We start from the raw sequence: 10,169 nt of genomic DNA, 5'->3' as shown, positions 1-10,169 counted from the left end.
TTTGGTCCCCACAATGTAAAAAAGATATGGCGACTTTAGAAAGAGTGCAGACAAGAGCAACAAAGATGATTAGGGGACTGGAGTCTAAAACATAAAGAACAGTTGCTGGAACTGGGTATGTCTAGTTTAATGAAAAGAAGGATTAGGGGTGACATGATAGCAGTGTTCTGATATCTCAACAGCTGCCACAAAGAAGAGGGAATCAAACTATTCTCCAAAGCACCTGAGGGTAGGACAAGAAACAAAGGCTGGAAACTAATCAAGGAGAAAAGCAACCTAGAACTAAGGAGAAATTTCCTTAAATTAATCAGTGGAACAACTTGCCTCCAGAAGTTGTGAATGCTCCAACAATAGAAGTTTTTAAGAAGAGATTGGACAATGATTTGTCTGAAATGGTATAGGGTTTCCTGCCTAAGCAGGGGGTTGGACTAGAAGATCTCCATGGTCCATTTCAAGTCTGTTATTCTATTTTATTCTAATACACGGCTACAGTTGATCCTTGACTTATGACTCGTTGCCTAGTAATTGTTCAAGTTCCAATGGATCGTCAAAAGTACTTGGCCAAAGGCCAGTCCCCCATGGTCATGTGACTATATTTCATGTGCTTAGCAACTGATCCACATTTACCGGCTGTAAATATGCTTGCAGCATCCATGTAACCACGATTCACCATTTTGCTGAAATGGATCCACTTAATGATTGCAATGATTCGCTTAATGATTGCTGCAAAAAGAAAAAAAAGTTGTAAAATCAGATCGTTCAGCCATTTTATGACCATCACAACTTACCAACATCTAGGCAGACTCAATTATGGTCATAAGTTGAGAATCACCTATAGTTTTTGCTTCAGTATATAGTACAAGCCCAGAAGTTAAGTCAACTCATTAACTAGCTTAAGCATGTTCTAAAACGACTTTTTTTATTGTCCTCTTTAGCTTTTGAGCATCACAAGTAAATATCATAAATAAATTAATGTTGTATGACTGTTTCCAGGCCCTGGGCCTCTTCACATTTCAATGTCATGTAAACAACCCTGCTTCCAAAAAAGCAGGCAAAAAATTAATGGGATCAAAATAAAAACCAAAGAGACTCAAAATGTAATTAAAGTTTAATTCGTTTAAGATTAAATAAATTACATGGAGTTAATATGTTTATTCCTCTTGACTTCTTTTTTCATATAAAAAAATTAATAGGTGGTAAATTATAGAAGCTTCAGTTAATATTTTGGTGATGCTATGTGGCCCTAGAGCCTTAAACTGTACACACCTGCACAACATACAGCTGTGAGGAGTACAACAGAAGTACACAGAAACTTTTAAACATCTGGCATCTTCCATTCCACATAAGTCTCTAGCCTACACTGGATGAACATAAGCATTATTTGTTAGCATATAAAATTAAGAACACTGTGCCATAGTTTACATCAGGGGTGAAATCTAATTTTTTTTGCTACCAGTTCTGTGGGCATGGCTTGGTGGGCATGGCTTGTGGGGGGTGTCATGTGACTTGGTGGCCGTGGCTATGTAACCATGTGACTGAGGGATCAAAAGACAGAAACCTACTAACCATGTCCTGCTGGAGCAGGGTTGGACTAAATAACCTCTAGGTCCCTTCCAGCCCTGGATTATCCTCTGAAGCTGCGTCTAGTGCCAGGTTTGTACTCCCTCCTTCCTTCCTTCCTTCCTTCCTTCCTTCCTTCCTTCCTTCCCTCCCTCCCTCCCTCCCTCCCTCCCTCCCTCCCTCCCTCCCTCCCTCTCTCTCTCTCTCTCTCTCTCTCTCTCTCTCTCTCTCTCTCTCAAAGATGAACCCCACACACACACACCGTTGGGAACAAAAACAGACTCCCCCCCATTTCTGGGCTAGCACCCAGCTGAGCTGCATTATCATCAGAGGCTTTTTTTTTTTTTTTACTTTTAAAAGCATTTTTTCGGGCGAAGAAAAAATGCTTTTAAAAATAAAAAAACAAAACCTCTGATGATTGTGTGGCTCAGCTTGGGGCGGGCGGGGGGGGGGCAGGGATTTTTGCTACCGGTTCTCCGAACCACCTGCCCCCATCACTACCGGATCAGGCAATCCGGTCCGAACCACGAGCATTTCACCCCTGGTTTACATACTCTATTAACAGACTCATTTCTTGGTATCGATATAAAGACTGGCCTTTTCCAATCAATAGGTTGCACTTTCATTCCCCAGATTTACTGACATAATTGAATTAGACTGTTGACTAATTCTTTCTTTTTGACATATTTCTGTAGATATTCATCATTTCCAAACTCTTCTGACTTGGTAATGATCGATTTCAGCTACAGTACCAGAGTTTCTTGTAAATAAGGGATATAGTTTAAGTTATAAGGAAGGTTGATATTCCTTCTGAATTTCAGTATCCACCTTTGCTTGATTTTTAAATCATCTTCTCTCTATCCTTTAGCATAACAAGGTTCAAACTCCTGAGTTCAGAGATCTTTTGGAAGGCTTTCCTGTTTTTCTGTGTCTGATTCCTTTTTCAGGGTTTTTGTGGATTTTTAATACTCTTCTGCTTATTGTCTCTTCTAGCAGCTCTCAAAGTTCTTTTCTGAAATCTTTCTTGTCTCTAGGTTCTCTTCTCTTCTTGCGAATTTTTACTGTCTGTTTTGACATTCAGTTTGCTTTCTTCAGTTTTTTTGGTCTTTGGCATTCTCTTACCACATTCGTCCTTAATAACCTCTTTGATTTGTTTCCACAGATTCACTGACTTTCTATCAATGAGGTCTATGACTTCAAAGCGATTGTAAGGATCTCCTGGTCACAGATTTGCTGTTATAACTAGTCTCTGCCTCCACCTGATATCAATAATATAGTCAGTTTGATTTCTGTGTACTCTCATGTGCATATATATCAGCTATTCTGGTTGTTTGAAGACTATATCAGCAATGAAGGAAAAAAATGGACTGGCAAAAATAGGTGAGTTGTTCTTCCTGTTTTATTACTCCAAAATTATACAATCCTAGATTGTACATTATATACTGTGCCTCTTTCAATTTCCAACTTCTGCATTTCAGCCTCTAATCACATTTGTGTGTGTGTGTGTGTGTGTGTGTGTGTGTATAGGATAGGATAGGATAGGATAGGATAGGATAGGATAGGATTTTATTGGCCAAGTGTGATTGGATACACAAGGAATTTGTCTTGGTGCATATGCTCTCAGTGTACATAAAAGAAAAGATACGTTCATCAAGAATCGTAATTTATTTTTTTATTTATTTATTTTGTCACAACATCATACAAAAAGATTATATAGTATATACACATATAAACATATATAGGAAGAAGAAAAGAAAAACAATAGGACAGGAACGGTAGGCACGTTTGTGCGCTTATGCACGCCCCTTATGGTCCTCTTAGGAATGGGGTGAGGTCAATAGTAGAAAGTTTTTGGTTAAAGCTTTTAGGATTATGGGAAGAGACCACAGAGTCAGGTAAAGTATTCCAAGCACTGATGATTCTGTTGCAGAAGTCATATTTTCTGCAATCTAGATTAAAGCGGTTTACATTAAGTTTAAATCTATTGGTTGCCCTTGTATTATTGCAATTAAAGCTGAAGTAGTCTTTGACAGGAAGGACATTACAATAGATGATTCTGTGAGTTAAACTTAGGTCTTGTCGAAGGCGACGGAGTTCCAAGTTTTCTAAGCCTAGGATTTCAAGTCTGGTGGGATAAGGTATTTTGTTGTTTTCAGAGGAATGGAGAACTCTTCTTGTAAAATATTTCTGGACACGTTCAATTGTATTGATGTCAGAGATGTGGTGAGGGTTCCAAACAGGTGAGCTGTATTCTAGAATTGGTCTAGCAAATGTTTTATATGCTCTGGTTAGTAGTGTGGTGTTTTGGAAAAGAAGCTACGAAAATTAGGTTTACAACTCTTAGAGCTTTTTTGCTATGTAGTTGCAGTGGGCTTTGGCACTTAGATCATTTGACATGAAAACTCCAAGGTCTTTAACGGGATGGGGTCGTCTGTAAGGTAATGTCCATCTAGTATGTACTTAGTTTTAGAGTTCTTTTTCCTATATGTAAGACTGAGCATTTGCTGGTTGAAATTTGAGCTGCCAATTTTAGACCAAGCGTTAGATGGTCAAGGTCGTTTTGAATGATAGAAGTGTTGTCTGTGGTGTTAAATAGTTTGACATCATCAGCAAAGAGAACACAATTACTTGAGATATGGTCACAAAGATCATTAATGTATAGAATAAAGAGTGTTGGTCCAAGGACGCTGCCTTGAGGAACGCCACTCTTGACAGGAACAGGATTTGATAAAGCATTGCCAATTTTGACCACTTGTTGTCTGTTAGACAGAAAAGCAGATATCCATTTGTGGAGGGGTCCTGAGATGCCATAGGATGTTAGTTTAAGGAGAAGTTTATCGTACTACTGAGTCAAAAGCTTTGCAGTAGTCTATGTAGATTGCATCTATTGATTTGCCTTGATCTAGATTTGAAGTCCATATGTTTTTGCAGTGGAGAAGTTGTAAGTTACATGATAACTTTTTCCTGAAACCAAATTGTTTGTTGGAGAGTAGGTTGTTAGTTTCTAAGTGTGAGGTAATGGATTGGTTGATGATAGATTCCATGACTTTGCAGGTGATGCAGCAAAGGGAGATCGGTCTGTAGTTTTTGACTAAGCTGGGGTCTCCTTTTTTGAAGATGGGGATGACTGTGGCTAGTGACTAAAGTTTGGGAAGAGAACTGGTAGTGAAAGCTTTATCAAAGATAATACTTAGGGGTTCAGCTATATTAATGGAAAGTTTTTTTAAGAAATATGCACATAGTCCATCGGGTCCAATAGAAAGCGATGGTTTTAAGTTGTGAAGAGCTTTACCAACGTTGTCTTCTGTGAAATCTATATGAGTTAAATCATCATAGTCATTGCTGGTTATCATAGGGAAGAAATAAGCAATCAAATCGTATTAGGAAACGGTCAATATAAATCAGAAGGATACAAGCAACAAAGTTACAGTCATACAGTCATAAGTGGAAGGAGATGGGTGGTGGGAACGATGAGAAGATTAATAGTAGTTCAGACTTAATAAATAGTTTGACAGTGTTGAGAGAATTATTTGTTTAGCATAGTGATGGCATTCGGGGAAAAAACTGTTCTTGTGTCTAGTTATTCTGGTCTATAGTGTCGTTTTGAGAGTAGGAGTTGAAACAGTTTATGTCCAGGATGTGAAGGGTCTGTAAATATTTTCACAGCCCTCTTTCTGACTGGCTCCTGAGTGCATGGCAATAAGGCCAAGTGCTTATTTTGGATTTCAAAAAAATACAAGACAGGGTCATTTGGATATCTTCATTGATGCACAATGTAGCCACACTGCCCAGAATCACTGTATCAGTGAGTTGGACAGCATATAAATTTAAATATATAAATAATAAAGGGTATCAGATGTTTGGCACATCTGACAGTTTGCCACTGCTTTTTGAGCTGCATTGGTTCCCAGTGTGTTCCTGGATGCAATTCAAAGTTGTGGTTATCACCTTTAAAGACCTTCAGGTTTGGGGGATGGGTTACCTAAGGGACCATCTTCTCCCAGTTGTGTCTACTTGATTTAATGTACCTGGTCAAGCAGATTCGGCATGTTACAGGTCCTGTCAACCAAGGAATGTTGATTAGCAGGATCCAGGAGACATGCCTTCTCTTCCATAACTAATGCCCTCTGGAATATTCTCCATTCAAATATTGTAATGATTCCCCCAGATACTTCCTCAGATACCTCTCCAGATGTCAGTTCAGAGGACAATAAACCAGTTCCAGACATGTCTAGAGGGGAGTTGGTTAGTAGTTCTGAGCAACTGTCTGAGAGGGATTTGGCTGAAAAACAGCCCTGAGGTTTCAGGTGGGGAAAGCATGCAGCTGCAGCTGGCCACCGATGATGAACTACTTTTGCATCTGATCAGAGAACACATAGGGCAGAGAAAAGGTAGGAACAGCGAAGGTCAGCCTTATCGCTCATAAGGAGGCAGCCTTGCCCTTCTTGATGGGCTAAACCACTGCTATTTAGCACAGCAGACAGATGGAGGTGATGCTGGGAATAACAGGTTCATTTTCTAGCTGTGGTTTTCCTGGTAGTTGTGATTCCTGCCTTGCTTTGGATTGATGCCTTGACTTAGATCATGCCTTGTGAGCTCTGGACTTTTCTTGCCTTGTGAACCTTCTCTTGTGTTGTAGATTTAACTTTGCCTTTAGGGGGCCATGGTGGCTCACATGGTAAGACGCTGAGCTTGTACTCCGCTGAGGTCGGCAGCTCAGCGGTTCAATTCTCATGAGTGAATAAACCATGTAGGGACAGGGAAGGAGCCTCCCACAATTGCCTACTGGCATTAAGGTATCCCACGGGAGGGTCATGGGTGGGTTCTACTTACCTTCACTACTGGTTTGCAATGGGACCATGTGCAAACATTTCTGCGCATGCGCAGAAACTTCCTGATGACATCTGGGTCGGTGGGCGGAGCCTCCCGCCAGTTTTACTACCGGTTCTTGTGAACCGGTCCGAACTGGGGGCAACCCACCACTGCCACGGGTAAGATAACACTGCCTTAAAAAGTTCCTTTCACAGAGGCAGCCAGCTGCTTTTGTGATTCCTGGCTAACATGTGCCATATGCTAAATAAATAAATATAATATAACAACAGAGTTGGAAGGGACCTTGGAGGCCTTCTAGTCCAACCTCCTGCCCAGGCAGGAAACCGTACACCATCTCAGTCAAATGGTTATCCAACATTTTCTTAAAAATTTCCAGTGTTGGAGAATTCACAACTTCCGCAGGCAAGTCTTATTAATTGTTCTGTCAGGAAATTTCTCCTTAGTTCTAAGTTTTTATTTATTTATTTATTTATTTATTTATTTAAATTTTATACCGTCCTTCTCCCGAAGGACTCAGGGCGGTGTACAGCCAAAGATAAAAACAATAAAATATACAAAGTTAAAATATCAATTTAAAAAACATATTCAATAATGGCCGAATTAAAACCGTCAATTGACCCAACCTAAAATAACCCATATAAAATTACAAAAATTTAAAATTTAAAATTTAAAATTTAAAAATCAGGCCAGTCCCGCTTGGATGAATAAGTAAGTTTTTAATTCCCGGCGAAAGGTCCGAAGGTCAGATATTTGGCGCAAACCGGGGGGAAGTTCGTTCCAGAGGGTAGGTGCTCCAACAGAGAAGGCCCTTCCCCTGGGGGCCGCCAGCCGGCATTGCTTGGCGGACGGCACCCTGAGAAGACCCTCTCTGTGGGAGCATACAGGTCGATGGGAGGCATAAGGTAACAGCAGGCGGTCCCGTAAGTACCCGGGCCCTAAGCCATGGAGCGCTTTGAAGCTGGTAACCAGAACCTTGAAGCGCACCCGAAAGACCACAGGTAGCCAGTGCAGACTGCGCAGGAGCTGTGTTACCTGGGAGCAGCGTGCAGTTCCCTCGATCACCCACGCAGCTGCATTCTGGACTAACTGGAGTCTCTGGGTGCACCTCAGGGGTAGCCCCATGTAGAGAGCATTGCAATAATCCAGACGAGAAGTGACGAGAGCATGAGTGACCGTGCATAAGGCATCCCGGTCCAGAAAGGGACGCAACTGGCGAACCAGGCGAACCTGGTAAAAGGCTCTCCTGGAGACGGCCGCCAAGTGATCTTCAAATGACAGCTGTCCATCCAGGAGAACGCCCAAGTTGCGTACCCTCTCTGTTGGGGCCAGTGACTCACCCCCAACAGACAGCCGTGGTTGCAGCTGACTGTACCGGGGTGCCGGCATCCACAGCTACTCCGTCTTGGATGGATTTAGTCTGAGTCTGTTTCTCCCCATCCAGACCCGTACGGCCTCCAGGCAACGGGACAGCACTTCGACAGCTTCGTTGGGGTGGCCCAGGGTGGAAAAGTACAGCTGAGTGTCATCAGCATACAGCTGATAACTCACCCTGAAGCCACTGATGACCTCACACAATGGCTTCATGTAGATGTTGAACAGGAGAGGCGAGAGAATCGACCCCTGAGGCACCCCACAAGTAAGGCGCCTCGCGGTCAATCTCTGCCCTCCTGTCAACACCGTCTGCGACCGGTCAGAGAGATAGAAGGAGAACTACCGATAAACGGTGCCTCCCACTCCCAAGCTCTCCAACCGGCGCAGCAGGATACCATGGTCGATGGTATCAAAAGCCGATGAAAGATTTAACAGGACCAGGGCAAAGGAACAACCCCTATCCCTGGCCATCCAGAGGTCATCCACCAACGCGACCAAAGCTGTCTCCGTGCTATACCCGGACCGGAAGCCGGACTGGAACGGGTCCAGATAGACGGCTTCATCCAGGTACTGGGGAAGCTGCCATGCCACCACACTCTCTACAACCTTCGCCACAAAGCGAAGGTTGGAGACTGGACGGTAATTACCCAAAATAGCTGGGTCCAGGGAAGACTTCTTAAGGAGGGGTCTCACCACCGCCTCTTTCAAGGTGGCGGGAAAGACCCCCTCCAACAAAGAAGCATTTATAATTCCCCGGAGCCAGCCTCGTGTCACCTCCTGAGTGGCCAGCACCAGCCAGGAGGGACACGGGTCCAGTAAACATGTAGTGGCATGTAACCTCCCCAGCAGCCTGTCCATGTCCTCGGGAGCCACAGAATCAAACTCATCCCAAATAACATCAACAAGACGTGTCTCAGTCATCTCATCCGGATCATCACAATCTCGGTCCAAACTATCCTGAAGCTGAGCGATTTTATCGTATAGATAACCACTAAACTCCTCAGCATGTCCCTGCAAGGGGTCATCCCGTCCCCCCTGGTGTAGGAGGGAACCCGAAACAGGGCAGCCGGGCGGTTATCTGCCGACGCAATGAGGGTGGAAACGTAGGAACGTTTCGCAACCCTCAGTGCCACTAGGTAGGCTTTCGAGAAAGACCTAACTAGTGTCCGATCAGCCTCAGAACGGCTGGACCTCCAAGTACTCTCCAGGCGTCTTCTCCGGCATTTCATCTCTCTCAGCTCCTCAGAAAACCAAGGAGCCAATTGAGATCTACGCCGGGTCAGAGGCCGCAAAGGCACGACACGGTCCAAAGCCCCAGCCGCAGCCTGTTCCCAGGCCACAACTAGTTCTTCAGTCGTGTCGTGGGCAAGATCCTCAGGAAACGGCCCAAGCTCCGTCAGGAACCTCTCAGGGTCCATCAGGTGCCTGGGACGGAACCAACGCATTGGTTCCGTCTCCCTGCGGTGGTGAGCGGTGGTCTGAAAGTCTAGGCGGAGGAGAAAATGATCTGTCCATGACACCGGTATCGTCACTAAATCCCCTAATACCAGATCATTAAACCACTGTCCAGAGATATAAATCAAGTCCAGTGTGGACCCCTCCCCCCCGTGTGTGTAGGGCCATCAGTTACTTGGATCAGGTCCAAGGCCATCTTGGAAGCCTGGAACTCCTGAACCACCGTCGACGACAAGCCGGCCAATGGCAGATTGAAGTCCCCCATGACCAAAAGTCTTGGGATCTCAATCGCCACCCCGGCAAGCACCTCAAGCAGCTCAGGCAGGGCTGTAGTCACGTAGCAAGGAGCCAGGTACGCAATCAACAAACCCATCTGATTCTTATGGCCCCACTTCACAAGAAGGGATTCACAACCGGCTATCTGAGGCACAGTGGACTCTCTCGGTTACAGACTCTCTCTCATCACAACCGCCACCCCGCCACCCCGCCACCCCTACCCTGGGCCCTCGGCTGATGGAATGCCCGAAAACCCGGTGGGCACAGTTCAACCAGGGGCACACCCCCTTCTGCGCCCAGCCAGGTCTCCGTAATGCCCATAAAGTCCGCGGACTCCCCCCGAATATGATCACAAATCAGGGGGGCCTTATTAACCATGGACCGGGCATTGCACAACATCAGCCAGAGGCCTGGGCCCTGAGGATCCTGGCCTTCCAGGGAACGGGTAAGAACTGAGGGACCAGAGCACGTTATCGCTTTTAAACAGCGAGTCCGTGCTCCCGAGAAATGATACGGCCCCTTGCTTCCGCCATATCTGCCCCTCCCACTTACCGTACAGATGGAACCAACCTCTACGCCTGGAACGAACCCCTCAACCCCCTCCCTCGGACCAGATAAAATGCCATGGATAACCCCCAGGACTGGACTTACCCTTCCCGACGGGTTTCCCTCCG

The 10,169-nt window shown here is 44.7% G+C and overlaps 1 long non-coding RNA gene across 1 annotated transcript in view; it reads right to left on the bottom strand.

The window, feature by feature from the left end:
• Positions 1 to 392: 392 nt before the first annotated feature.
• Positions 393 to 10,169, bottom strand: part of LOC131195760 (uncharacterized) — a 30,196-nt gene continuing 20,419 nt past the window's right edge. Inside the window, exon 3 of the long non-coding RNA XR_009154538.1 lies at positions 393 to 723. This is a non-coding gene — a long non-coding RNA (uncharacterized LOC131195760). The remainder of the gene's footprint in view (positions 724 to 10,169) is intronic.

The sequence above is a fragment of the Ahaetulla prasina genome, chromosome 3 (genome assembly GCF_028640845.1).
Source record: "Ahaetulla prasina isolate Xishuangbanna chromosome 3, ASM2864084v1, whole genome shotgun sequence".
Taxonomy (NCBI): Eukaryota; Metazoa; Chordata; class Lepidosauria; order Squamata; family Colubridae; genus Ahaetulla; species Ahaetulla prasina.
The sequence above is the reverse complement of the archived record's forward strand: the minus strand, read 5'-3'. Positions and strand labels throughout refer to the sequence as shown.